The sequence below is a fragment of the Dermacentor silvarum genome, chromosome 1 (assembly GCF_013339745.2).
Source record: "Dermacentor silvarum isolate Dsil-2018 chromosome 1, BIME_Dsil_1.4, whole genome shotgun sequence".
NCBI lineage: Eukaryota > Metazoa > Arthropoda > Arachnida > Ixodida > Ixodidae > Dermacentor > Dermacentor silvarum.
The window spans coordinates 386,077,062-386,104,975 of record NC_051154.1 but is presented as its reverse complement, the minus strand read 5'-3'; the positions used below and the strand labels follow the sequence as shown (position 1 = coordinate 386,104,975).

General features: G+C 48.9%; 1 protein-coding gene across 1 annotated transcript in view; it reads right to left on the bottom strand.

Moving 5' to 3' along the window:
- The window catches only part of LOC119437513 (uncharacterized), an 89,810-nt gene extending 64,708 nt beyond the window's left edge, over positions 1-25,102 (bottom strand). The window contains exon 1 of the mRNA XM_037704521.2: positions 25,034-25,102. The gene's annotated coding sequence lies outside the window, so the exon portion shown is untranslated. The remainder of the gene's footprint in view (positions 1-25,033) is intronic.
- Positions 25,103-27,914: the final 2,812 nt, after the last annotated feature.

Below are 27,914 nucleotides of genomic sequence, written 5' to 3'. Positions count from 1 at the left end.
CAATAGTGCTAGATGTTTCTCTAAACGCAGACTCGCAAAGAAATAAAGGAGAAAGGGGGGGGGGGAGGAAAATGGCGCGGTAGCAGAGGGTTACGACCCTTTCCTATTGGGAACCCTTAAAAAATCCCTGTACTTCCCTTACTGAAACGAACGAACGGCGTTTCCTGCGGCACCTCCTCCATGTCCTCTTACGACCGCGAGCAAGCGGTCAGATGCGCGGGACCGAGCCCCAACTTTAAAACCACGGCGATGAAAGGCACCCAAGACGTTCCCTTTCAGAAGCAGAATGAAAAAAAAAAGAAAGAACACCCACGGCCAGCGTGGGCGTCAGTGCAATGCGACCATCTTCGAGAAGAAAGGCATTGTCGCAGCACGATGTCGAGCCCGGGTCAAGCGTCGACGCCCACTGAGCACGACTCAGGGCCCACCGCACCCGCTGAGGATATTGTCCCCTTCGCTGCACGAGGCAGCCGTCTCTGCGGGCGCCGTTGAACTAGACGCCGCATTCCTGGCGTCGTGCGAAGGGTGATGGAAGCGCCGATCTCTGGCCTTTGATGCGCAGCGGGGGCAGCTTGCCTGCGTGAAAGCGGTGCGCATCGGAAGACGCTGTTTGTGTCGCGCCTTCAGCCCATTGTTTGCCCCTCTCACTTTGCTGTCTCCGTTGGTCGGAAGGAGTGTGAACGCACCTCAGCTATATGCCAATGCTCGCGCACTTTATTGTTGGCAGCAGGGAGACCAGGGGAACCTATAGTGAAATTCCGGTTATTTATCTATTTAGTTATTTCACTGTTTTATTCACAAAGAAGGTCTTGCATGGCAAGACTAAAGGCAGCATGGAATGCCACGGATCGAATCGCAGACATATATAGCATTCGCGTTAGAGTCGTATCCAACACGCCTTCGACTCTCTGACGAACTACGTCAGCCCGATGTCATCTGACAGCGTATATAGCGCGGATCTAACTTTCACCAGTCTTGCCATTCAGCCAAAAATCACGCTCAAGGTTTCCCTTTTGGCCGCCAGCTAAAATGTGGCTCTGACTCACGGATTCAGAGTAGGCTAATAAGGTACCTCAATGTCGCGTCTTTGTTACGGTGTCGACACAGCTTGGAACCTCTTTAAAAAAAAAAAATAGCCGCCTACACGCGGCGAACAGATAGCATCTTCAGAACGTGTTGAAATGTATTCAGCACATGATGTTACTGGACTGGCTGTACGCTGGGTTATTAGGGCTTGTATTCTCTAAGAATTTAGCACGTATTCTCAAGGAAAGTTAGCACGCTGAAGCGGCGGGCGCTGAAAGTGAGCGTCGACCAAAGGTTGTAGCGAACAAAATATTATAGCCGAAGACGGGCGATCTGTGAAAAGCAGTTCTATTAGACTAAAAGCCTCGTGGTTCCCACCGCTAGGCGCTGGCCCACGACAAGCGAGCGCGCACGCATGCACGACAATAAAAAGTGCTTCCAGCGAACGTCGGCACGGCTCATCTCTGCCTCGCCCCTGTCTACGCTATACAGCCTTTATCAGTTCCAGGCTAGTTTCGATCGAAGGTTCGTTCTTGCATGGGCCACGTAATGCAACTAACCGCATCTCTCAGCAATCAATCCGTTGCGCCATACGCAGGCCAAGACGACGGTGCTGATCGAACCATCGATCAACAAGTTTAGCCCGCAGGTTTAGCCCGAAGGTGGCGCTGTCACCTGCAATTATTCAATGTCTGCTGCAGCGAAAGTCCGGAGGCCACTCAGAGCATCGCAGTGGAATGCCAAGATATCCACCCAGCGTAGGAAACATTCACTTTCCAGAAGCGCATGGGATTCAAGGCGGACGGAAGCATTGAATGGTCAGCGGTAAAGATGAGCAAGAAACGTTTTGAGTATCGGTGGAAAAAAGGCAGGGAATTAAGAGATCGGTACAGGCATACGTAACTGTACAATAAGAGACAAAGGCTTTAATGGAGAGAGAAAAGGTCAAGGAGAGAGAGGGTGCAAAATGCTAGACTTGAATAAGTGTGTACATCAAACCGGATCAGGTCTCAGACGAGGCCACTATACTTGTCTCCGCCCTGTTTCGAAAGGGATGCGGATATAAATCGTCATCATAATCATAATTCGCGCTAGCGCGCAAGTGTCTGCGAAACTTTAGTTTGCTAGGCTAGTTACTTGAATTCATTTTGGAACTTCTTGAGCGGCTGAGGAAACAATTACCGCAACTGCAACTCCGGTGTTCCTTTCTATCTAGTTCTTTTTTCTGGAGCATTCCGAACGTCTTCCAGCACCACACTACAATAGCCTGGTGCCAGCATCGCGGGCAGGACCAAACAACCGTTGGCCGGCAGGTCAGGGACAGGTCAGCAGGGGGCGAAGGTAGAAGAAGAAGGGAATGGGGGAGAGGGCGGGAGAGGATGGCGTGCCCACAGCTGACAGAGGCATGCGGGGTGCACAGTCGCGCCTCCGCGCTCAGAGATAGCATTCCTGGCGTGCCAGGGGGAGCCCGCTGTCGCCAGAGGGTGGCACGCAAGGTTAAAGAAATAAATAAACAATAAGTGAAAGAGAGAACAGAATGTATATAAAAAGAAAGCGAGAGAAGTCAGACGGGCTAGGTCCGCAAAAGCCAGATGCGAAGCGCGTCGGGGTATGCATCAGCGGGCAACGTTGCATCTCTAAATGCAGCTTTGCAATACGCATTTGTTTGTGTGTCGTTGTGATGTTTTCTTTTTTCTTTTTTTTTTGCCTCAAGCGCATTTACTGGCGAAAGACAGCAACACGTTATGTAGTTGAAGAGCTGCATCTTAAGTCGGAAATAAGAAATGGGCGCTTTATTATTATTTTGCGACGCGCACGAGAACGTTATCACGCAGTAAGGTGTTTATAGAAATCACTGCCCCTGTACGAAGACGGGCAGTCTAGGATTGCTATATTTACACGTGCTAAGCCCGTGATTGGCTCGAAATACGTGCCCGAAGCCGCTCGGGAGCTCTGTGGTGATATGTATTAAAGCTGTTACTTACTTCATATTTTTTTATCACATTTCGAGCTGTTTCAGCCCGGAGTAAAGAACAAGGAATTTTTTTTTCGCAGCTGTGTCGCACGCGAAAATTGCCTTCGTGAAAAAATTAGTTGCGATTTCCGAGTGGCCTCTGACTAACCTTTTGATGTAGCTACTCGCTCAGAAGGCAAAAACTCGTTCGTACGGAAGCAGGGCTTGGTAACGGCTGACACCAGCGAATCGTTATCACAAACGACATTTCACCGCCGTCGCCGAAGGAACGAGTAACACTGCTTTGGTCAGCGTCAGAACAAAACAAATGTGCTGAGTCCTGCTCCAGGAATACTCGTCTAGAGTGCAATCATATAGAAGCCCATCCTGGGCACTGGAATTTCGGAAGGTTGTGCGAAAAATGGGAGGTCGTTTTCGTAGCGACCAATTTCATTTGCCAGTCACCTTTTCAACCATCTATCAGGGATTGAGCCGAGCCTTCCACGCATGTCAGCGATGAACGGCACCGCCCACGCCAACGTCGAAGAGCGGGAACAAATTTAGACCAAATGTCGTGGACCGCTCCTTAAAACAGCCTCAGCAAAATCCTTCAAACCCCGGCAAACCCTGATCGCCGAGTACAAAGTGAAAGCAGTGAAACCTATAGTCTGATAGGACTATGAAGCTTACTGTGCGAGTGTCGCATTCAGAGTCGCGTCGCAGCAACCGTGTCCTCGACTCGGTTAACGACGATTTCATGTAGACTCGAGTTCGTCCCTCTGCCACTTGCAGCGCACCCTCGGAGCAACGCCAGCTGGCGTATAACGGTAAAATTGCAAGCAAGAGCTCAGCATGAGCAAGTGGACGTAGGTGTGCCCGAGCGTGCGTCAATGACCCTGCCGACAACGCTCAATTCGCCCGCGCGTGACACAGTTCAAGTTTAGTCGTCATTGCTGCCGGCACCTGAGAATGGTTTAAGGAGAAAAGATAAAAAAAAGTTGCGCATACGTTGTAGGAGGTCACACGAACTCTGGCTATGTACAACGTACCAGGCAAAAGACAGTTTTAGTTTAGCGTTAGCGTAATAGCGGGGTTACGGGAAATAGCGTTACCGTTCCGCAAACGAACTTTGCAGAAAGAGAGTTTTAGTATAGCGTGATAGCGTAGTTTACGTGCGCATTCCCGGCGGACGTCCGCACACAGCTTGAGCCCCACGCTGCAGCCCGCAGTATTATAGGCGAAGCCACGGCGCTCCGGGTCACGATGAGGTGTCTGGCTCGGGCATTTGCAAACCTCGAGTTTTATGGTCCCGGCAGATCGCGGGCATTCCCAACGCTGGCATTCTTACTCGGACCCCCAGCTGCAGACAGTAAGTGCTGCTCTCGTCTCCACAGTCCGTGCAGCACCTCGTCGCGACAGCGCTTCCCCGGTGGGACAGGACGGTCGGGACTAGTGCAGTGTGAAAAAAGAAAAAAAGAAAGAAGCGAAACGGCACCACGTGGGTGGTCGGCATGCATGGTCAGCTGTGACGGACCGTAAACTTTCGCCTCCTCTGAGCTTCGTACGACAGCCAGAGGGTCTCGTTTCTTCCAAGTAAGTTAAAGCTGCTAGAGAAATTGACTCTTAGGAAAAAAGAAGAAGAAAAAAAAAAGGCAAACCTTCTGTGCCATGCGAATTCAAAGAGAGAGAGAGAGAGAGAGATATAACTGTTATGTAGGGAGGCAGGGAGGTTAACCAGAGTTATTGTTCTGTGACTGTATTCGCAAAAAGCCTTTCCACTAGAATATTTCGTAAGAGAAAATTCCAGACCATCCTATGCTGGGCATATTATTAGCGAAGCCGGCTAGCCATTTACATCCCCTCTCTCTCGCTAGCCGATTAGAGAGAACAAGTACGAAAGAAAAACTTTGCGAAGTCGGTCCCTGGTTGGCTACCCTACACGGAGGGACGTGTACGTGGATAAAAAGGCGAAGACAAAAAGGGAGCACGAACGAAGAAGCGAAACTGAACGCGCCCCCCAAAATCGATGCATCGCCAGAGGTCGGTCGCGTGTATGCAAGGGTTTCCCGCGTGACGCCATTGTAAGCGCGACAGCATCGACGCCGCATCGCGTCCAAAGTCGACCGCGTACTTTCCTCTCTGCAAGCGACCGCATATTTTTCGTTATTGCTGCCGTGTAGCTGTTTGCAGTTGCGCTACTTGCTAAGTTCCACGGAGAGCGATTAAAACGTTCGTTATTAGTGTGCCCTCATTTCGCGACGACCTAGCTTTAAGAAAGCCCGACTCCAGCCTTCTGCGTGTGAAACGCAGAAATGCTCTCAATCGACAATCGCTGAACCTATTTTAGGGAACTTCGTTGCATTTAAGAGAGGAAATAAATTCAAGATCAAAATTATACCGACAGCACAGACGTTTGCTCCAAGGCCTGCGATATTTTACAAAAGCTGTCCGCAACCGGTAAATAAACAAAAAAATGAGCTAGAAAGTTTACAAAGACGTATCGTGCACTAAGAAATGAATGTGACATTTCTCTAAACTATATCAGTTGCTTATCCAGAGCAGACAGATGCTGTGTCTTAAATTATTTTTGCAGTTTACGTGAAAATATTAATTTGATGCAGGGCGCTAAAGGTAAGAAAAATATAGACTATAATGAGCAGAAACGACACCTGCGCTTCGTGTCGTGGGTCTAAGTCCACCCCGTCACTGCAAATTTTCTTCGCAAACTTAGCGTACAAGCTATTGTTATGAGAGAGAGAGAGAGAGAGAGAAGGGGGGGGGGGGGGGCTCTTTTAAGTATTCTGGAGAGGGTTGCCTGGTGGCATGGATTAGCATGCTACTTCAGATGGGTATGTTGAAAAAAACTGAAATTACATGCACAGCGCACGTCGCGGATACAGCAAAAACACACAACAAACTAGAAGGTTAAAAGTGACTTCGTTGCATCATATGTTCTCTCGAACCAGGTAGCCCGCTGTCAAGCTTTCCCTAATTGTAAACTAATTTTAGCGCATTTTACGTGAGTTCGGCAAAAGTCTTACACACAAAAAAGTGCTTCAGAGTGGTGTATCCCATATGTTTGACATAATTTACAAAATTACGTATTAATATTATTAAATTACTTATTAATTCCAGTCATAGAAATGTAAACTTCATGCTTCACTATTTCCCTCCGATTTCCGAGACTTTTTGTTTCAATATGATGGCCCGAATAAAAAATCTGGGTGCCCAATTAACAAAGCGTTTTGTTCGCAAGCCTTCCTTGCCATTGGCCGGAACCTTCTTTTTTATTTTTTGGGAATTGTTTATTGCTTGCAAAAATGAAACTACAGTTAGTCATTATACAGGAGAGGGACCCAAAAATCGAAGATTACACCGGGACCCTCAACGTGAAATTCAAATAACTAGTGCACTAGAGGCATTCTTCTTCCTGGGGTTTTACGTGCCGAAACCAGTTATGACGCACGCCGTAGTGAAGGGCTCCAGATTAATTTTGACCACCTGGGGTTCTTTACCCGCACTACAACGCAAGCACAGGCGCGTTTTTGCATTTAGCCTCCATCGAAATGCGGCCGCTGCGGCCGGGATTCGATCCCGCGACCTCATGCTCAGCAGCGCAACGCCTGAGCTAACTGAGCCACCGCGATGGGTACTTTAGAAGCAGCATAACAGCTATTAGTGAAGAAAACAGCATAATCAATTCAGACGGTAATAGGTATTCACAAGCATAGATGATACTCTTGTATGTAAAAACACAAACGGAAATTTCTACACGTAATGCATTATACAATTCAATAGAAATAAAGACAAGTGACTGAATTCAGTGTAACAACAATAAACTTTTGCGTCACGTTTGGCTGCAATTTTCTCTTACGAAAAAATCCAGCGTAAGACATCTTTGGGAATACAGGCCCTGCTCCCTACAACTGGTAGCCTCTAACCTTTCCTTTAAAACGCAATAAACCTCGTCAATTTCGATGCCGTGGATGCCAAGTAAAAGGATTTCTGCATTCCCGTATATCTGCACTAAGATAGCAGAGGTGAAGCTTCCTTTTTCATCGGAGTGCGCTGTATAGTCTCGAGCGAACACCGAGTAGTGAGTATTGCAAGAAGAACGTAAACTTTATTATCAAATCAACCAGATTTGAGTTTGGCGTATTTTTAGTGGGTCTGGGCACCCGCCGCGGACGCGGTTCTGAGACCTTGTCTCGAAGCGGCTTCCTCGGCTCGCTGGACGGCCCAGAGTTGTACTGTCAGGTTCGAGCTGAGCAGTGCGGTCTTCCAACGCGAGCGGAGGCTGGCGGTGGAAGAGACGGAGGTGTCGGCACTGCCCGAATTGTTTGTTATGTCCTGACATTACCATAACATGTGATTAAGTGTGGCAACCTCGCCACAGGATGTGTATCTGTTTGTAGTGTACATGTCTGGATACATGGCGTGCATGAGTCTTGGGTTTATGTAAACATCGTGAAATTATTCTCAGCAATTGGGAAGAAAATATAATGATTAAATAAAACTCAGAAAAGCCACAAATACATACTATTTGTCGTACAGGCTCATCTTGCTGCGCCGTTTGTACATACTAACTCTTCCGACAATCCACACTGCCAAATGAATAACCGAACGTATCACATTCAATCAAGTCGACGGCTTTTGACGGCTCTAATCACAGGGCACGCGGATTCAAAAGGCCACGCTCGGCGTGACATGCTGGCTTCGTGACATGAACTCAACGCGAGGGGGTCGATTCAGTAGTCGAACTGACCCAACCCTATACCCGTCCACGTTTACAGGCGGAATGCCAAGCCGGTTGACCGATCTTGCCTCGGCACGGCCCGCTATCGCTTACGTGAACCCGGAGAGCGGTCCCGACAAGCCAAGCCGACCTGTCTTTGTCGGTTTCGAACGAACGTTGTTATAGGAACGGCCGCGCGACAATTTTTCGACACTCGCGCATTTTTGACGACGTCCACGCAAAGTAATGCGTTATCGTATATTCACCGCAACTTGGCGATTTTTCATTCCGCATACTCTCTGCGCAGGCTCTAAATCTTTTCGGTACATTGCTCCTTTATATTGGACTCGCTTTTCCTTTTTTTATTTATTTTTTCGCCAGCACTACACTTTTGGCTCAGCTATCCGCAGGCATACCCCGTTTAAGTATGCGTCATTTTAAGAGGAGCACGGTGAAACCAAATAGCCTCTAATGAAAGACGCCGGCACTGAACGGATGCAGACCGCGCGAAAAGAAGGCCGCGAAAAAAAAAGGCCGATTCCTCCTCGCGCATTTTGCGTCGTATTTCTAACACTGACTGATAAGAGTAGACAGAGAACTCGCGGGGCAAGGTTTCGAGACACCAATCGGCAATTAAAGACGTTCTCTTTGATACCTCGACGACTGCACACTCTGGCCATTTAAATGCACACGTACACTGAAAAATAACGCTTGCACGCGTGGGTCTTGTCTTATTATTATTTTTGTTAAACAGCCGCTGCAAGGAACGAGTAAAGCCAGCAACAGCGCATCGCCTCCCAAGTAAGAAAAGAAGCCGTTGGAAAACTCGCTTGAGCATAAGTAGCTATAGGGGTCGCCATGGGAAAGGATCTGGTCTGGCACGACAGCGTTGGTGGTGAAGAATAAGCCTGGGGGGGGGGGGGGGGGGGTAGTGTTGTGTGCAACCATCGCCCTTCATGCACGGCAGCGTGCTTATGCGTTTCACACTTTCTTCTTTTCCGGTCTTCCCAAGACTGTCGGTTTCTTTTTTTCTTTCTTTCTTTTTTGTTCAGCGCGTAAGAACATCGTAAAACCCCTCATTGAGGGCGCCTTAAACGGGTCCTTAAACGCGTCTCGTTTGTAGCGCACCATTTGCCGGTGAAATACGACCCCATATACACTATACAACCTTGGAATTCCTCAAAGGGGACGCGCGCGGTCGCATTGCTGGTCTGTTGCTTTCGCGCAATTTATTGGCGCGTACAGCGCGCCCCCACAGCAGCAACCACCCTCCTTTCCCTCTTCACGCGTTGCAAGAGAAGTACCGCGCATTATTATTCTTGCTTTCTCTCTTGCTTTCTTTCTAGGAAAGCTCTTCGCGAAGCCATGGAAATGACGGAGGACGCCGTAAGGGGCGTGGTTTGCGCTGGCCGCTATTCACCGCCGGTAGGCGTTTAATGAGGAACGATCGGGACTTCACGAGCCAGTATATTCTACAGATATACGGTTGTCTGGCCCTGTATATTCCCGAGCGTGAAGAGCGGAACCGGTATGAGATCGCGATTTATCTACGCGTAGGCGAGGTTTCAAAGGGCTGAAGATAGGGGGGGGGGGGGGGGCAATCTTTGGAGACGCGACCAAAAGCAGCTATAGGTTTTTCGTAAAACAAGAAGCTGCGTGACCTTCCGGTAAACCTTGAGTGTGAGCCCGATAGTGGCAGTCGGATAGCATCTCGAATGGCTTCAGAAAAGCAGACGCAGCGGGGTACCTCAGGGGCCTGTTGCACGTAGGCGAGTCCGGCCATAAGGACGAAACGCGAGCAAAATAAAATCTGCAGCTTAAATTTTGCCAGACCATTGCCTTCCCATTATTTCACTGTCGAACCGCCCACCGCCTCTGCACAGTTCTGTGAATCAAGACAAAGTTCCATACTGGGAAGAGAAACGTGTGCAGAGAAATATCGCACGCTGATCTACACATATGTGGCATGATTACAAATAAAACGTTATGTACACGCAGCACACAAAAAACGTAACACGCACAAAAGTGCAGCTTCATTCAGCTCCATCTGGTTACGAACATGCGAATACGAAACTATGGGTATATGGTGATCAGGGGCGCATCCAGGAGGAAGGGGGGGGGGGGGTCTCATGAGCTTCAGCCCCCCCCCCCTTCGAAAACGAGGGGGAGAGATACAATTAAAGAGTACAAAAAAAGAAAGTCGGTACAACGTCGCAGTTTTTACGCCTAGCTGCTATAGGAGGAAAGTGCCGGCTGGCACGTAAAACCCCAGAAAGGAGAAGAGGAAAGTGCAGGGGATTGTGGGCCGATCCCGGAGACTGTGCAGTCTAACGCACTGCGCCAAAGCGCGAGCTGTCAGGGGGAAAGAAGGTGACAAAGTGGCACGGGACGCACGTCAAAAAACCTGCAACGAGAGAATTATGCGAAGCGTACGTTATTGAAAAGAATATCTGAATTCAGTCCAAAAGAGCAGGCTGTATAAAGACGTTTGCGACGCTGAATTTTCTGTGCCTCTATCGATCCCTTTACAGTAGTAGCCAAGCCCAGACTGTTCTTGAAAGGGCCAAGAGTATACAAGTTGAACCATAGGTAAAAACGCTATTTTTTAATCTTTATACCGGAACGCTTTCAGTAGAAACAGTCTTGAAAGAAAGGGTTTTTTTTTTTTTGTACCGTGAGGAAAACATTGTTGAATCTGCAAACAACCTGAGGTAAGAGATGATGTTTTCTTACATTGTTGGGAAAGCGCGTATTTTGGAATGTTTTACAAAGAACAGTTAAAAATAATTCGTGCTAGATTCCCACGTCACCATGTATCAAGCGATCGAAAATGAGGATGCGGTGATCTAGTAATGCGCGTTGGCATTCACGGCCTCTGGCGGACCCGAATGGCTGGCGATTACTGCGACCCAGACGCGCGACCTGCGCGGGTGTACTTTCCAGAAAGCATGAACGCCTATCTGGAGGTGCAAAAAGCACAAGAATGCCCTCCAGTTGCCGAGGTTAGAACCATTGACAACACTGACAGAACTTTGATGTGATTACAGCTACTCGCACTAGTCTGTATTAGTTATGTATGTTTTTTCATGTGCTTGTTCTCTGAACTTGTGTGCTAATAATAAGCAATTTGCAAATCAGGCAATAAGAACGAAAAAATAAATAAAGGCGGTCGTGGCCAAATGGTTAGGGCAATGCCTTGCTGTGCTCCGCGGAAGAAGTTCCATCTAACCATCGGTCCACATTTACTTTCGTTTTTATTAAAAAGAGGCGAGACATGAACCTACCTACCTACGTATACCTACCTACCTACCTACCTACCTACTTACCTACCTACCGCAAGGTGCCTAGAATGAGGCAAGCAATGCTTCGCATTAAAACCTGTTGCAAATATGTCCGGAGATGTCACTATTCGCCTCCTTTGTTCACCATCACTGTCTATTTGCCTTTGGCGCGGCTGCGGTCTATTCCCCGTATCATCAGTCGCGACTATTTCATTCAAACTGAGACTCAAACTTACCAGGTGACCGCACCATGGCGTTAAAACTCATTGTACTTATCGCGTACCTCGAGATCAACTTCAAGGCAACAACCATGGAGAAAAGAAATATATTAAGGAGCGTCAAGTGACAACCTTGAAGCCCAGCGAAAAAAAAAAAATAGGGGAAGAGAACCCAAGTGGATGGCGGGAGTTCTTCCACGTGATCTGACATGATCTGACATGACGTGCGCCGCAAACCACGCCTCAGCTTGTCGCCTGCGCTCACGCGGGTTCCACTGTTCTTTTAGCTCTTCGGTTTGTTTCCAGCGTGTAACGCGCTGAGCAACCAGCGGGGAATGTAGGAGGCAACGACTACGGATCAGGCTGGCTTGCGAACGCGCTCTCTCCGAATCTTTCTTCGTGGCGATGACACCTTACTTGTGCTGGCAGTTCGGCGACGCGACGTGGTCTGGCGGCCGTGCGGTAGGCGTCCCCTCTTTGCCTCGATTTCTATGTCCTCTTGGATATCGTACATAGCACAGGTGAGTGTGTGTGTACGTGCGCGCGCGCGCTGCAACACCCCTTGGTCACAAACAGGCTGGAAATCCGATGCATCCAGGGTGCGGAAACGTTCGTGTTTTCTTTTTTTTTTCTCAGATTCCGCAGTCCGTAAACTTTTGACGCTTCCTGTACGCAAAGCTTATACCTAGTTCTATAACGCGTGTATTCACTCGTATTTAGGTTACGGCTGTCTAAACAAATTTACACCTGATTCTACTCGTTGCAACGAGCGACCCCTACAACTTGACCATCCTTTCTGCGCTGTCAAAGCAAAAACCGTTTCGAATCGAGGCATGTATCGTACTTCACAAACGCTTGATCTCAAGGAACGGCTGGCCCATCGCAGCCTACGAGATTAGAACGAATATTGCGGCTTTGTAATAACGGGTGTTAAGAACGAGGAGATTTGTGCATCGGGATCCAGATATTGTCGTATAGAGAGCGTCGTCTCCTACAGAACTCGCATAGTTCTCGATCCCCTGCAATATGCTCCAGCATCGTGGCACCGTAAGAAAGACCGGATCGCCCTGCTTGAGGCGACAAACCGACTGACCGCGAGCGTTCCACTTGCGGGTCACCTCGACAGGTATCCACACGGGACGCAGAAAATAACGAGACAAACGCCGCCGGCCTATACTCCGCTCTCCTCCGCAGGAGGCGGCCGCGCGCATCTTCTATATTCGTGCCTTCATTCCAGCGTCACGGTTGCATGGGCAGCGTCCGAACAACAAGCATTCCTGCACGAAAGATAAAAGGAAGAAACAGAAAAAGAAAAAAAAAAGCGGGGCATTTCTTTAGAACGTGGTCTCGATTCCACTTTCCATTCATTTTACACGCACAGTTGCACATGGCGCGCGTAGTACGTTGCAGCTATTTTCTGCCACGCTCTCCTTTCTGGTTCTTTTTTTTTTCCTCTCACGCGGCGCCCCCCTACCTCTGCGGGTGGCGCGGGTGGCGCGAAATGTGGGCCACCGACGCTCGGCCGAAGACCCACCGCGCGCGCCAGCACCAGCGCTGCCACCGGCGACGTGTCACGATATACGCCATTCGGCGGTTGCACGCCCGAACTTTGATTCACCGCAAAACCACGGTTCGGCGGAAAGGGGGGGACGCACACTCTGCGAAGAAGCAGGACGGCTCTCTCGCACCAAACACGACTGGAAGCCGCGCGTAACAATGACAAGAGCGTGAAAAAACTTGCGGTCCCAGGGAAATGCACGAAACGCGCATTACGGCTGCCTTTCTTCTCCCTTTTTGTCTTCTCTTCCGTTTCTTCTTTCTTTTGTCTTTTTTTATTTAATTCGCGAAGCCGGAAAGTAGGCCGCCACGGGCGAAGCTTGGGCTGGCGCGCGGACGCAAAGAAACTAGAATAAATTAATCTACGCGCGAAAAACTCGCTGCAGCGGTGGGCGGCACGCGGTCTCCTCGACACGTGTCGGCCTCGTATCTTTTGCTACGGAAAGACGCTGTCGAGCACCGTATATTTTTTTCCCCTTTTCTTTTTGTGCGCTAAGCCACGCCAGCCAAATCGATCCCACACGCCGCATTTCCACGGACCTGCCGCGTAATGGTTTTTCGAGTGCTCGCTACCGTTGTGTTCCGTATAGTGTGTGCGTATATCTCTTCGATTACGGGCTGCTTCGGACGTAAAAAGTGCTACCGTGCGAGCGTCGCGTGTGCAGCCTCGCGAACAGGTGCGCTCGCGCTGATGTCTGCATGCTTTGTAGCTCCACGTTTTCGGCCTTCATTTCTCGTTTCCTCTGTTTCGCGGTTCGTCCAACACACTCGCGAATGTCATTGGCTTGTAGCGTGCGCATGCAGCGGCTGCGAGAGATGTCTATTTCCTTTAGACGCAGTCACAAGGGTCGCAGTAAAGCTGTATACGGGAAATAGATCGGTTTACCGATCACACGAAGGGCCGGCAGACAGATCCTGAGGTACCGACGCGAACCAGCCACGAGTGAAAAACGTTTTTCGCGTAAATTGAGAAAACAAGGAACACATTTGCCATCACTGAGCATCCATGGTCCGAGCCCCGATTCGTATAGCAAGGGATGCATAGCCTTTGGGCACACGCAGCAAGTATACATCCCTATGGGCTGTGCTGAATGCCGTACTGCAGACGGACCTCGCATGATTGTTCGACCGCGCTTTCCGCATCCTGCAGAAATATCACGGCATGTGCGGTAGAGACATGCTGGATACATTTCTATGACGCGTCGGGGCTATTTCGGGCTGCTTACAGCCGGTTACCGCTTTTCTCCGGCTCTCAATAGCCAAACCTCTTCGCCGCTCCACACGCGAATTGACAACTCCGTGCGGATCAGACGTCCTGCGGCACGTTTACTCCTTGCCCGTAGGAGCTGCGCTAGGAATGATCCGCGCGAGTTCTGTGCATGCCCTCAACACCCATTGCACCCTCCAGCTAATAATTGAATTACTAGTGAGAAGCAGAGGGGGGCTGCCTTGCGCAGCTCCAGGCCCGACGTTCAGGAGGCCACCTCGAGTAGACCCCTCTACCCGCTACCCCTTTCCTTTTAAAAAGTATAAATAAAGTTGTCACTACTACTCTCTGTTGCCACCAGCTGCAACATATCTTCGGACTGACAGGCCGGGCGCGCGAATTGTCCATTCGTCCCCCCGCCCAGCTGCTGTCGCAGACCTACCGCGCGCATGTTGTGCGCTTTTGCCCTGGACTGTGCTCATCAAGCGCCCACTATGTACCTGCCGAAGGGGGGCTATATCCAAGCCGTTCGTTAGACTACGAACGATGGACATACAGTCAACTACATCTTCCTTATGAACTCTGCATACTGTACGGGATGATCAATTTTAAGTTTTCGCGAATTTTTAAAAAATCACCTGTGGCAGATAGCATAAGTCTTGTCCTTGAGCTGGATTATTCGAAGAGACGGACATTACTTGCACGAGAAATTGAAACACATATTCAAATAATTAACAAAAATCACTAATAACTTCTTAATTAATTAATTTACGGCACATATTGAAATTTACAACCAATTGTAGTCGGCGAGTTTGCAAGACTTATCCACTTGAAATAAATCTCCACGATGACACCCGTTTCGAGATATTACTTCCCGAAGTGCGGGGGGAAATACATGGGCGTTCGAGTTAAGTTTGTGCTTCAGTCCATAAAATAGCGTTTTGTTAAACAAGTAACTGGAACAACAGAGCATTTTTACAGCGAGTTTGATGGCGGATATCTTCAAACTGGTATCATTCTGAAAATTTATTGCAAACCTTGCCAGCTCACCAGTTATAATTCGCAAATTGCAATATGTGGCACAAATTAATTAATGCACAAGTTAATTGGTGATTTTTTAAATTAATTGGATATATGTTTCGATTTCTCGTGCAAGTGATTTCCACTTCTCTGAATATTCCAGCTCAGGGACTACAATTATGTTAATCTGTCACGGGCGATTTTTTCGTTTTAATTCCGGGAAACTTAAAAATGAACACCCCGTGTAGTACTATATACACTATACCATATATGACTCTATATAGTTGTACCTGACGTTTTGGAGGAAGGACCGAAAAATAGAGGTGGATTGCGTAACAAAATTGAAGCCAGGAAGAGTAGGCCCAACACGTGATCATGTCGCGCTGTGTTTTAGTGTTTCCCACCGCCCCGTCATCCGCATTCAGAGCACGCTCTTCCAAGAAGACAACGGGTGCGACAACACAGTGTTGCTGTCACACTCACACGCTGCAACGGAGATGATAAACTGCAATATAGACGACTGCAGTTCCACAAGCTTATCAGGAGAAAATGTACACACTTAGCGGTCGGCACCTGAAGTGCGCGTCGACAAAAAAAAAAAAAGAAAAAAAAACTATATGCTGGGAACAGAGACACACTGGGCTGAGTCCGACGAGCGCTGAGTCACGTGTTGGACCGACTTTTCGGAGAGAGTAAAGGCGAAGAGGGTTGGCTTGCGCAGGCTTGCTGCGTGACGTGATGCTCGCTGCTTGTGTTATTTCCCTCTTCCCGTGGTTAACGGCCACAGTGCCTTCGCGCTCCATCAATCCTTTCATGCGTTCGTGTCCTGTGATCATGCCCGCAACGCAACTCGGCCCTCGAAAGTGGTCCACGTGCACGTCGGTGTGTGCACGCGCAATGCACCGGTGTACGCGTTCGGGACGCCGCAATGTCGATACTTCGACCTCGAAACACTGGCAGGTTTCTGATGCTAAGACTGGTTCCGTCGTAGCAGTATACGCAACTGCGAGGACGCAGTAAACGTGCTATGTACGAAAGCCTAAGGCACGGTCATTTCCTTTTTCTTTTTTGTTTTTCAAGTTTGAAAACAGTGTAGGGCTCATTAGTGACCTCTGTCATGGAGCCTTGGTCGTGAGTGACGGCGGCTTACAATCACACGGCTAGGTTACCGATGGGTGTACGTAATTACCGAAAAAAGCGCACATGTGTCAGCCGTCGCCTAGCTCAACTAGCAGAGTATCTTGCCGCAACTAGCCGACCAAATGGCTGCTACAATAGCTTGAGACCCTTTGTTTTATTGGTTCGTGTGTCAACCAGCATGCATGCCAACGGGGGCGGTGTTCACGGAAGATCACTTTCGGGGCAGGGGATACTATTACTTTCGCGAGATTTCGCGTGACTCCACGCAGCGACAGCGTTTCTGGCACTGTGCTCAAATTACGGGTTTGGCCCTGTGCCAAGAATGTTGTCACTAGCAGGCGCCGATGCATTCTGCGCTATAGACGGTGTTTCAGCGAACATTTTCAAAAATGTTTAAAGGTTGCCACATAGCACAATTCTACGAGTAGTTCATGAGCTGGTTTACTCAAAGAGGCGGACATTACTTGCACAAAAAATTGAAATACATAATCGAATAATCACCAAAAATTCACTAATGAAGTTTTTAATTAATTGCCGTATGGCCCATATTGCAAATTACAAATTGTAGCCGTGGAGTTTGCAAGGCGGATCCACTTGGAACGAATTCTCAGGATGGCACCAGTTTCGAGATATTAATCCCTGAACTTTGCGGAGAAATGCCTTGGTGTTCCAGTTACTTTATTTAAAAAACGTCGTTTTTCGCATTACAACACAAACGCAACTGGAATGCCAAGGCATTTCTCCGCAAAGTTCGGGAATTAATATCTCGAAACTGGTGCCATCCTGAGAATTCGTTCCAAGTGGATCCGCCTTGCAAACTCCACGGCTACAATTGGCAAATTGCAATATGGGCCATACGGCAATTAGTTAAAAACTTCATTAGCAAATTTTCGGTGATTAGTGGATTATGTATTTCAATTTTTTGTGCAAGTAATGTCCGCCTCTTCGAGTAAACCAGCTCATCAACTCGAATTGTGATATCTGCCACAAACCTTAAAAACTTTTGGAAGTGTTCGCCGAAACACCGTGTATACTTATAAGGAATGTCGCGAATGTGACAGTCGTCCGAGAACACCACCCCGTTTTATTGCTGCAGAACCGAGCACACCGTCTCACTCGAAAACTAAGAGGATCGAAGCTTCACTTTCATCTAGAAAAAAATGAATTCTGGCGTTTTGCATGCCAAAACCACGATCTAATTATGAGGCAGGTCGTAGTGGAGGACTCCGGATTAACTTTGACCACCTGGGGTTCTTTACCGTCCACTATAGAGTTACTGTATAGGCTGGGAGCCAGAGTTGCGCCAAGGCGACGCCAACCCGCGGAGGGTTGGCGTCGCCTGCGAAGTGTTGGCTTCTCCGCAGCGCAGCGGAACCACTTTTGACCACGTGATGGCGCTCGGCGAATAGTAGTGCTGGAATCACTGTAGGCGGAGCGAGCGGCGCGCGGAAAACAGTGGCGCAACTCTGGCTCCCTGAAGGGAGCCTATACAGTAACTCTTCCGTCCACGTAAATCCAAGTACAGGAGAGATTGTGCATTTCGCCCTCGTGGAAATCCAACCCCGATCGACTTGGTTTTTGCGAGGTACGTGCAGCCTACTCTCCGATGCAGAACAAGAAACAAAGGCACCTCGTGCGATAAGAACACAGCGAGAGCGAAAGACAGGCGCAGCGTACGTGGTCTTCCTGGCGTGTGCATACGTAATGAAGACGTTCTATTGTGAGCATATCTTCGACCTCACAGGGCGCCACGAGCAGTGCGCGTGGCGTGTGCGTCGAGCTTTCGCAACGACACACCGCCGATCACAGCGTGAACAACCCTGGTGCACGAGCTGCCCGCGGGGTCGGCAGGAGCGGCCATTACGGGTCACTAAACGCCGCGGTTTACCCGTGACTGCGCCAACGGGGCGGCTACTCCGCCGAACTATTTGTGGCTCGCATGGTGCGTGTAGTGCATGTAGCGCGTAGTGCGTAGCGGATACGCAATGTGCACGCACTCTCGCGGCAACCTCTCTATATATACGCGCGCGAGATTGGAGAGCACGAAATAACTCGTGCTGTGCACATATCACGCAGGTTAAAAATACGCGTAGGGCGGAAACTATACACGTACCAGTAGAATGTGGAGCACGCGCGAATAACTCGTGTATTCAGAAGTGCATCTTAACGTGAAGCCCACGCTCGGCTAGATCAAAATGGCGCCTGGCAACAACGTGTCGCAGACACTCATTGCGTTTCCTTAGGTGCGTTCACGACACGCGTCATTTAAATCAAGTCTAGCGTGCGCTTTAAGTTAAGATGCACTTCTGAATACGAGGGTAAGTGTTGCTTCTTGTTTTCTCTTAGCTCTCTCTGTTTATTTTTTCTCGACGTGCGATGGACACGCTTCGAGACAGACGTACTTTGTCTGAATGGTGTCAACCTATATAATCTTATTATTATTTTTTTTGCATGGCCTGTAACGCGGATTATGTAACAACAAAATGGTGTAAAGCATGACAAGGCGTCCGATGCATATGTACAGACGAATAGACTTATGAGGAAAATGTGGCTGTGTATTCGCCACATTTTGAACATGAATTCAGTGGATATTAACGCATAGCGCCTATGCCTTGCGTCGCAGTACGCAGGCTGACCCTCTTTTGGATTGAAGTTGGCTCAACTCTAGAGGCTTGAACAGCCACATGACGAAATTGTTCTCTCATGGACGGGACGACTCAGCGGTCCAGCCAACTACACTGTATACAAATAGCGATGCCTAGAGATATCGACTAAGGGCGAACTATAGTCGTTCTCACGTTCCCGAATGCACCATATACAAGACGCATCGTCGTAAAACGCCAGAGCAGCAAAGTCGCCCCCGGCAAGTTGACGTAAACGGCTTGCACGTCGCATCCAAAAGGAGAGGGTGCGAGCCAGACTCGCAGCTGAGACGCGCTCGCCTAAAAAAAAAAAAAAAAAAAAAAAAAAAAAAAAAAAACCAGGCGCCAGCTCATATCAGACGCCGTCGGAGACGGAGTGAACTCACGGTTTGGGCTCCTCCATTTCGCCCCGGCCTCTGTTCTTTTTTTTTTTTTTTCTTTGACACAATTTTCATCTTTTCCTCGTAGGTTTCTTATCGATCAGGTAACTGCTTTTAAGCGCTGCACGTACTCGAAATGTAATTGACGTCGCGTTTGAATGAAATGCAAACCAGAAATTCGCCGTTACGTCCACGTCTGCTTCGCCGTCCCCGTACAGGCCGTGTTATACATCAACACTCAGAAACACTGCTTCGACGGCAACGTTGCGGGAAGACCGCACAGCGCGCCCTCCCGAAGAGGTTCTGCGAGGCCGCCAGACGCTTGCGGCCTTGCTCGTCCAGGGAGCGCGAACTGCTGCGCGGTGTAGGGTTGCCAACCATTCCGAATTTCGCGAACAAGTCCCGCTTAGACTCTGCCTGCGCCGATAAATAGGTGTTTCCTGGGACACCCAGACAGAATAAAACACATAAGACCCGAGAGCAGTGGGAGACCGCGCGGTGCTGCTCAGCTCTGCACCGGAAGACCGAGGGCGTAAAATGATTCCAAACTCCTGACGTCAAATTTACGTAACCACCGACGCAAGCATCGGGCGGTGACCCGAAGCGTTGTCTGAACAACCCAATCAAACACTCTCCTCGCGGTTATAGGAGATCACCTTTGTTCGCTTTCAAAACCAATAACATGGTTTTGAAAGCGAACACTCAGTGGCTTTTCTTATCTAATTGGCCGACAAGACGCGAGGAGCACGCTCTAGTGGAGAGGGTTTCGTTGGGGCCGAGCCACTACAGTGAAAATAGATAACCGCATGAAGAGGGTGGTGATGGCTTCTCCGATTGGTCCGCTTCGCCTTACTTAGCTTGCGGTGGCTGGTCGAAAATCGCGGCGGCGCGCAGCGGAAGGATAAGAATGGCGCTAAAACGGATCCTCAGCAAGGAGGAGTGGGCGGAGCGATGTCGTATGCATGCCGAAAGGGCTCGATAACGTTTTACTGCCACGCAAAAAGGTGTACCATGCGCAAATAAATACATGCTCACCGGCAGGTGAAAGTAGCGAGGGCCTGAGCGATCGGCGGGCAGCCATCTTCTATTCCTTTCGAAACGGGGCAGTCTGTGGCTATTCAGAAAAATTTTCAGTTTTGTTCGGCATATTAATGCATTTTTTTTTCGCGTACACGTCACTTTGACGTGGTGAGTTTTCTCGGTTTTGTGAGGCCGCGTGAGACAGGCAAAGTGGGCGTATCCAGAAAACATAGGACCAATAGCAAAGGGCTTATGGTGAAAAGGCGTCCAATCAGGAATTATTATTTTTCTTTCGTGCGGTTTAATCATGCATAATCAGAGTGTACACGTTATATCAGATGGGGAGCTATCACGGTTTTCGTGACGTCGCGTGACACACAGGCGAAGTCGGGAGTGGCCCGCAAATGTTTTGACCAATCGTGGAGGCTGATTGCTGAAATTGGAATCAAAAACAGTTTGGAATCATTTTACGTTATAGCGCCCCAACTTAAGGCAATCCAGCAGGCCAAAGCTCGAGGCCGTCATCTAGGTAGAGAGTCTTATAGGTCTCACAAATTGGCTGTGCTAAAATAAAGTTTGTTCCTCCTCCTGCACTTGCAGGCGTATATATGATCTAGCAGCTACGCCACTGTGCTGATGGCGCCATCAGCACAGCTATAGCATAGCAGCTACGCCAATGTGCACGTCGCGGGTTGGATTCCCGACCGCGGCATTCCAAAGGCGGCGGAAGGCTCGCGTGTACGACGATTTGTGTGCACGTGAAAGAACACCGGCTTGTAAAAATTAATAAAAGGCGTCACTTTAACGGCGGTATTGGACTGGACATCCCACATTGACATAACAAGCGCTAAAGCGTGCCGCCTTTTGCACCTTTTCCAGAGGAACTTCAAGTATGCGCCCAAACCTTTGAAGGAAACTTTATATCTTACAAATATTAGGCCGATGTTAGAATACGCTTGCGCAGCATGGGACCCCTTCACAAAAGTTCTCGAAGATAAGTTAGAGCGTGTTCAGAAAAGGGCTGCAAGATTCGTCACGGGCATCTACGACTACAAAATTAGAGGTTCGCAAATCAGGGAAAATTTGGGGTGGAAGTTGCTGTCCACGCGCAGAAAAATGATCAGGTTAAAGCTTTTACACAACATTAACAGCGGTAACACAGGAATCGATAAGAACATATATTTAAAACCAACTCATTATCAGTCTAAGAGACGCGACAATTCCAAGAAAATAAGGGCCTACCAAAGTCGTATTAATGTATTTTAATTTTCATTCTTTCCGGGAACAAATGCGGAATGGAGTTTGCTCCCGGATGAGATAGTGTCTGCACCCAATTTTTCATCTGCCATAGAGAACTTTACATTAATCTGTTGTAGACAATATTTTCTATAGTGTACCGTTTCGTGCATTGTGTAACAAATTTTATAATCGAATGTTTTTTTTTTTCGATGTGTTGTCTTTCTCTGTAATTACTGTTATTGTATTTGTAATACCATAAATGATATGATGCTGTTTTTCTTGAAGTTCAATATATGACCTTTATGTTTGTAATTAACCCCCCTACGATAATGCCCAACTCGGGCGCTGTAGGTATTTGTAATAAATAAATAAATAAAAATCTGGAGCCTTCAACTACGGCGTCCCTCATAATCCACTGTTCTCTTTCGGGACATTCCCCTTCGAAATTTAATTTTAAGCGGCCAATATGCCTTAGCCATATATTGAATAACGTGCGGCGCTTGGAAATACCTAGCACTCGTCATATTTTTATGGACTCTTCTTCGCGTTCGCCAAGTCAAAGTTCTAGGCAACGATCTTGAAACGCCTATAGCGAGACGGCCGGCTATATCCGTGCAGGCCAAACGGAACTGCTTTATGCTCATGCAACGACAATAAAATACCGCGGTTATAGTAAAATAACGCAAGGAAAACCAACATACAAATGCGCAAAGCACGTCTGTCGACTGACATGGGCCTGTGGAGCTCCGGGCTTCATTAAAGTGCACCGAAAGCACGGTATACCACGATTTAGGTGATCCCCCCACCACCGGGTCGCGGCTTTACAGGAATCGAGCCAACGACCTCGTGATCAGCAGCATCGGCGGTTTTCGTAAGAATTTGTGGCGCATGGAAAGAGCTTATCACAGGCCGGCAGGCTTTGAAAATTGGTCCAACTTATACAGTGTCAAGATTACTCGAAAGCGGACATCTAACAAAAAAAAGTATTGAAACAATCAAAATTAGAATACTTTGTTCGAGCAAGCAGCTTGAAATCTGCGTCTATATAGTTCATTCCTCCAGATCGCGCTTCTGCCCGATTATTTATAGCGCCATGAATAGAAAGAGGATCAGCAGACAACTGCGCACGAGGTTCCATCACTACAACCGCCTCAACATTTCACAGCTCGTAAGACACTATCGGGCATTGACGTAAGTATCAACAGTGCGACCCTTAAGTTGGCAGTGCGCGAAAGGTGCGTCGACAATTGTACAGCAAGAAGCTCCGTAACCTTTGTGCGCCTTTTGTTCTTCCACGAAATGTTCACATATGCCTTCCTCTCATCAAAATGATCCAGTATACGGCTGAAGCATTTGGCCAACAGGCTCGTCAAAAGGCGGAAACACATCCGTGTCTCACGGTCAGCGCATTCTACGCAAGGAAATTAATGCATTATGTCTCCCCGCCCCTATTCGTATACAACACACGCAATCCTGATTTGACACTATCGTGTATCTCGTTCGGCGATATTCTTCGTTTTTTCCTGACTTCACGCAGCTTTGTATCTTTCGCAAGCAACTACTGTTTCACAGTTGAGTGCACACGGCAGCGAATTTCGAAGTGGCATTATACGAGCGATGGAAACGAAGTCCAGCGCTAAAGCAAATATACGCACGGTCTGGATAGACAACAATTTCGGTCGGCGCTACAGGAGGCAAGATTCAGATCAGAACCAATACATAAAGGGAAAAAAAGAAGAGAGAAAAATCCAACACGCCTTCGGCGGTCGTCTCTCTTTGCGAAAAGAAACTCCAGCAATCGTGAACCCCGCGCGGTCTGTGTTCGTGTGTCGCGGCTCACGTTCTGGAAACCGCATTTGGCTAGCACCTGAGGGGCGCGTGCATTTCACACGTCCTACATGGGACGGCCTTTTTTTACCTTCATTACTTTCTATTTTTTTTCTTCACCGCATCCGCTCGAGAGACACGTGTATACATCTGTACCTCACTCGCTTATTTTTCGCAGTGAAATGGACGGCCCTCGATTTTGCTTCCCGAATATGTAATTTCTCGGAACATAACTTAAAAGGGTAGCGGTTTGGGCTAGTTAGTATACGTCATGATTACTGGGGGGACAGACAAGGACGAGCGCTCGTCCTTGTTCGTATCGACGTCGAGTTGTTGCTTTGCTTCGCGCTGCCGCTCTCCCCAGTTCTTCGAACAGCATTGAACACGCTGCAGTAATGCGATCATTCGCAGACATCGAGGACAACACCAGCCTCGTCGAGGACATCTCGTTAGATGTCTACGCCGTAACTCTTTCTTTGCACTAGGAAAAAAATAAGGAAATAAAAAAAGAAAGAAAGAAAGAAAAAAGCGGGTACGATGCACGGGAATACATACGCGCGGATCGTGGGAAGGTCACGTTAAGTTATCGACGTTCGATTCGAGAACTGCTCCCGGTCGCTATTATAAGCACGGACTCCAACGCACGGTCGCTATACTGCAGGCGCAAGTTTTGACTATCGATGCGCCGGTAGGCGCTATACGCTTCCTGAATGCGATTTGTGTTTCAGTACAGGGCGCCGGAAGTTGGCAGAGAACGCGCCGTTGCGACCAAGGACGGGGCGACGATGGGGAGAGACGATTTTAGTGCGGCGGCGCTGTAACCACACGCAGCGTGTATACCGTCCGTGTATATGTCACAGCAGGTAGATATAGAGAAGGTCATGTAGCAGCTGCGATAGCTTGTGGAATCGGAAACTGCCGTGGAAAATGTGTACGGTGGTCGACACCGTTGAGGAATCACGAGAATATCGTGGTGTCGTATAGACGTGTCACGGCAGTGTCATTGGACATCAATACCTGCGCGGGTTAGCGCATTCTGCCCGGTGGAGTTCGCGTGCCGATATATGACGGGGCCATGTTTCTTTCCTGCAAACATTGATACTTGTGGGAGGCACATCAACGGACGATGCTACGGAAAAGTGGCAGGGGAGTGGCATGGGTGTTCGGTGATACAAAGCCCGTTTCGCCGCTTTTGTTTTCGGGTCCCTCCAAAAGCGGCGCGGATGCAAAACGAGCAAGGAGGCGCCCTCCCGCAGGCCTTTGACCGACCCAAAATGTGACCGAGAAGGTTAATATGTGCGCGCTAGCACGCTGCCCGTGCGTCGTCTGTCTAGCTGCAATTACATGATGCATAAGGCCTAGCCATAGTATATATGTGGCCCTTTTCGCTTCGTTCTTCGCTGCTCCTTTATCCCCCCTCGCCAGCCAAAAGTAGAAACTCATGGCGGGAAGACAGAAATTAGTTCTCACCGCTTCCTTCGCGGCGAGAGGTCATCTCGTGGGACTCTCGAACAATGGCGAGGTTCAAAGGTCACGTGGCTTGGAAGCTACACGCAACAGCGCGGCTGCCCTGCATTAACTTGCTTTTTTTTTCTGCATCGCCATTGAGGCCCGCTGCTACTGCCACATTTCTCCCACTTACTGCGCCGTCGAAGATCATGTTTGTTTTTCGCGTTTGCGCATTATTTCATTCCTCCCGCCTTCTCTAGATCTGTCTTGCGCAGCTCCTTCCCAACACGTGCGCACACTTCCGGTCCCACAAGTCCTCGGTGCCGACGCTCACTCACCTGTGGACGTGAGGCAGGTCGCGCTGTCAGAGGTTGCGGCCCCGCGGCAGTCGGCCTCGCATTCGGGGAGGAAGCTGCGAAGGAGGAAATAAAAAGACGTCACGACGAAGGGCATAAACACCGGAACGGCCCCTCGTACACACACACAGTGGGAGCGGTCCACGGGGTGCAATTAGCCCTGTACGACGGCGCGAAAAGTGCTACCACCGCTCCGACAATGACACATCAAACTATATAATTCGCCCTGAAACACCGTTGCTCTACTGCTCGCGGCATCATGATGATGATGATGATGATGTCCTCAAAGTAGGGTTCGTTTCCACCCTGGGGGATGGACCGAGGATTGGGCACCTGAACTTTTTCGTAATATTTCAAGAAACTGCAATTATTGTGCAATTTAGCAATCGCGGCTTCCTTTCCTTGCTTCTTTCTTTTCTAAGGTCCGCATGCCTCGTTTTCCGCGGTTCAGAAAGCGCCGATGCATTTGTATAATTGCCAGCACGCAACAACACACTTTTCACTCATTGTCTTCGACACACCGATTCTTCAACATTTCTGAAGGTGCACTACCTCACGTTTACCGGTAACAGCTAAGTTTGTTCTAAACTTGGGTTCGGATTTGCTGCCGCTTCAAGAAAATAAAAGGAAGAAAAGCAACCACTGGCAACTATACGTTGCCAATATAACCGTTTGACGCAAACTCAAACTGCTGCCTCAGCAGCAAAGGTCCAAACATACTTTTTATTGCGATAACAATTATATGGACACTTAAAGCGGATTTCTGCCGTCGTCGTCGCCGTTGCCGTGAGGTTCCGTGTAAAGACTAAGGGTGATAAAATCTTCGCCGCGCACCGTATGTGCGAGTGAAAGCGCGCGGGTGACCCGCGCCTTCACGGAGAGCGAACGCACAGCGGAGAGAAAACGCGAGTTCCGTCGCGCGAAAGGCCGTGTGGGTGTGGGAGGGAGTAAGGGAGGGAGGGAGGGAGGGGGGGCGACGCTGTGCTGCAGCACCAAATGCGTATCTTGCAACCGGGCGCAAGGGTAACTGGCGACGCAATCTCCTACGCGAAAGGAGCAAAGCGACATAGGTACAGACACTGCTTGCAGTTGCATTTAGACGGGGGGTTTCCTTTTATTCGTTTATTTTACTCCTTGACACAACGTCATTAAGCCACAGTGGTGTCTCGAAAGCTAAAGAACGCTTCCAAAACAAATGAACAGGCTAAACAAACGACTGGACTGGAAAAACTTTGAAACAGACAAATAAGGGCCGTAAGCAGTAAGTGATTGAAAACGCTCTGTTGCTGAGACAAGTCGATGTAACGACGCTCAAGAAGATCCTGTTGGCGTAGCCGTTCACAAAACTTAAGCCCCATTAACTCGTTCAGTGTGCATAAGCCGGCCACTCCCTCGTATCTTGTAAAGGACGAAGTACAGCTCATTAGCGCTGTTCTCATCGAGCGCAGCTTCTCAGGAACAAGCGCGATCAGCAGTAATAAATTGACCGCAGGGTTATCTGCATCGCTGTAACCGAATAAATCTCTGCCATCCGCAGGCCGCCGGCGGAACAAGCGATGGACGCAGCGCGAGCGACCATTTCACCCGTCAATGCGTCCTGATCCACGGGTCACGCAACCGGACCGGAAGCGTTTATCGCGTTAGTCCAATTATGCGTGCTCCTCCTCCCTGTTTGCTTATCAAAACAGTCGGTGAGAAAAGGGGCCGCCGGCAGTTCACACCATTACACGTGCTCGCTGTGGTCGGCGACACAGAGCAGGGAAAGAAGGGGCGCCGCGCACACACGACTTACTTGGCGCCAACTGACGTGTCCAGGGCACCCTGGCCCTGACAGGTGCCAAGGCCGCTAGGTGGGGCTGCAGGCGCGGCTTATACGTTTTTTTTTTCTTGTTTTTTTTTTTCTTTTTGCTGGCGCTTACGTCTTCCGGTCGTGTGCAGGAAAAAGGAAGTCGCTGGGCGTTCATAATAGTGACTAAATTACGCCATTACAGGTGCCTCCGAAAATGTCATGGACATTCTCTCCATGTAATTAATTATACTACAAATAATAATATCTGCGCACAATACGTCTCGGACGCCGTCCTTTATTCTTTTTTTGCTATGGTGCGTTTGTGAGCACGACTGCAATCGCGGTGATAGATTCTCTGTCCATACCGCGGCGGTGACACCAAATGATCACTTTGACGGTGCCGCCTCATTTATTTATTCTGAATTAATAGTGGCGATCCGTAAACTGATTCTGCTAACAGCGAGCAAGTTAACATTAATGGCGCCGAGAAATAAAAGGCATAGTGGTTTTTATGTTTGCTTTAATTGTGTTCGCCGCCAGCAGGAAAGCATTTCGATGTCAGAGGCCCGCATTGGCAAAACTGGTAACGAAACAAATTATGCGTTTCGAGGTGCATGGAGCTCCACTCGAGGGGTGTCCTGGGGTTCTTGTATTACGGCGCCGGCTACGAATGGGACTCGCGTTTTCGTGCTCGAACGCCATAGCCGCCAAGGATCCTTGACCTTGGTCAGAGCTCTTTTGTAGTCGCTGATTGTAAGCTAAGCTATCAGGATTGGTTGGCACCTGTTCTTATACGAACTGGGGCCGAATTCACAACGCTTGCCCCTCGAAAGTGTTTTTTGCCATTCTCCTATAGCTTCGCTAAGTATACGTCCGGCATCAGGATTGACTGGAATTTCTTCTTACGAACAATTCGAGCGTATGAGCTTTTCGTAAGAGGTGAGGCAGCAGCAGCGATGACAGCGACATCCTCTGGCGGTTTGTTTAACAACAATACGCCAGAAGTGTATTTTTCGTTACACGCTGTTCTCGCCGAAAGAAAACGGCCACTCGACAACGTGTGTGGTGCAGCCG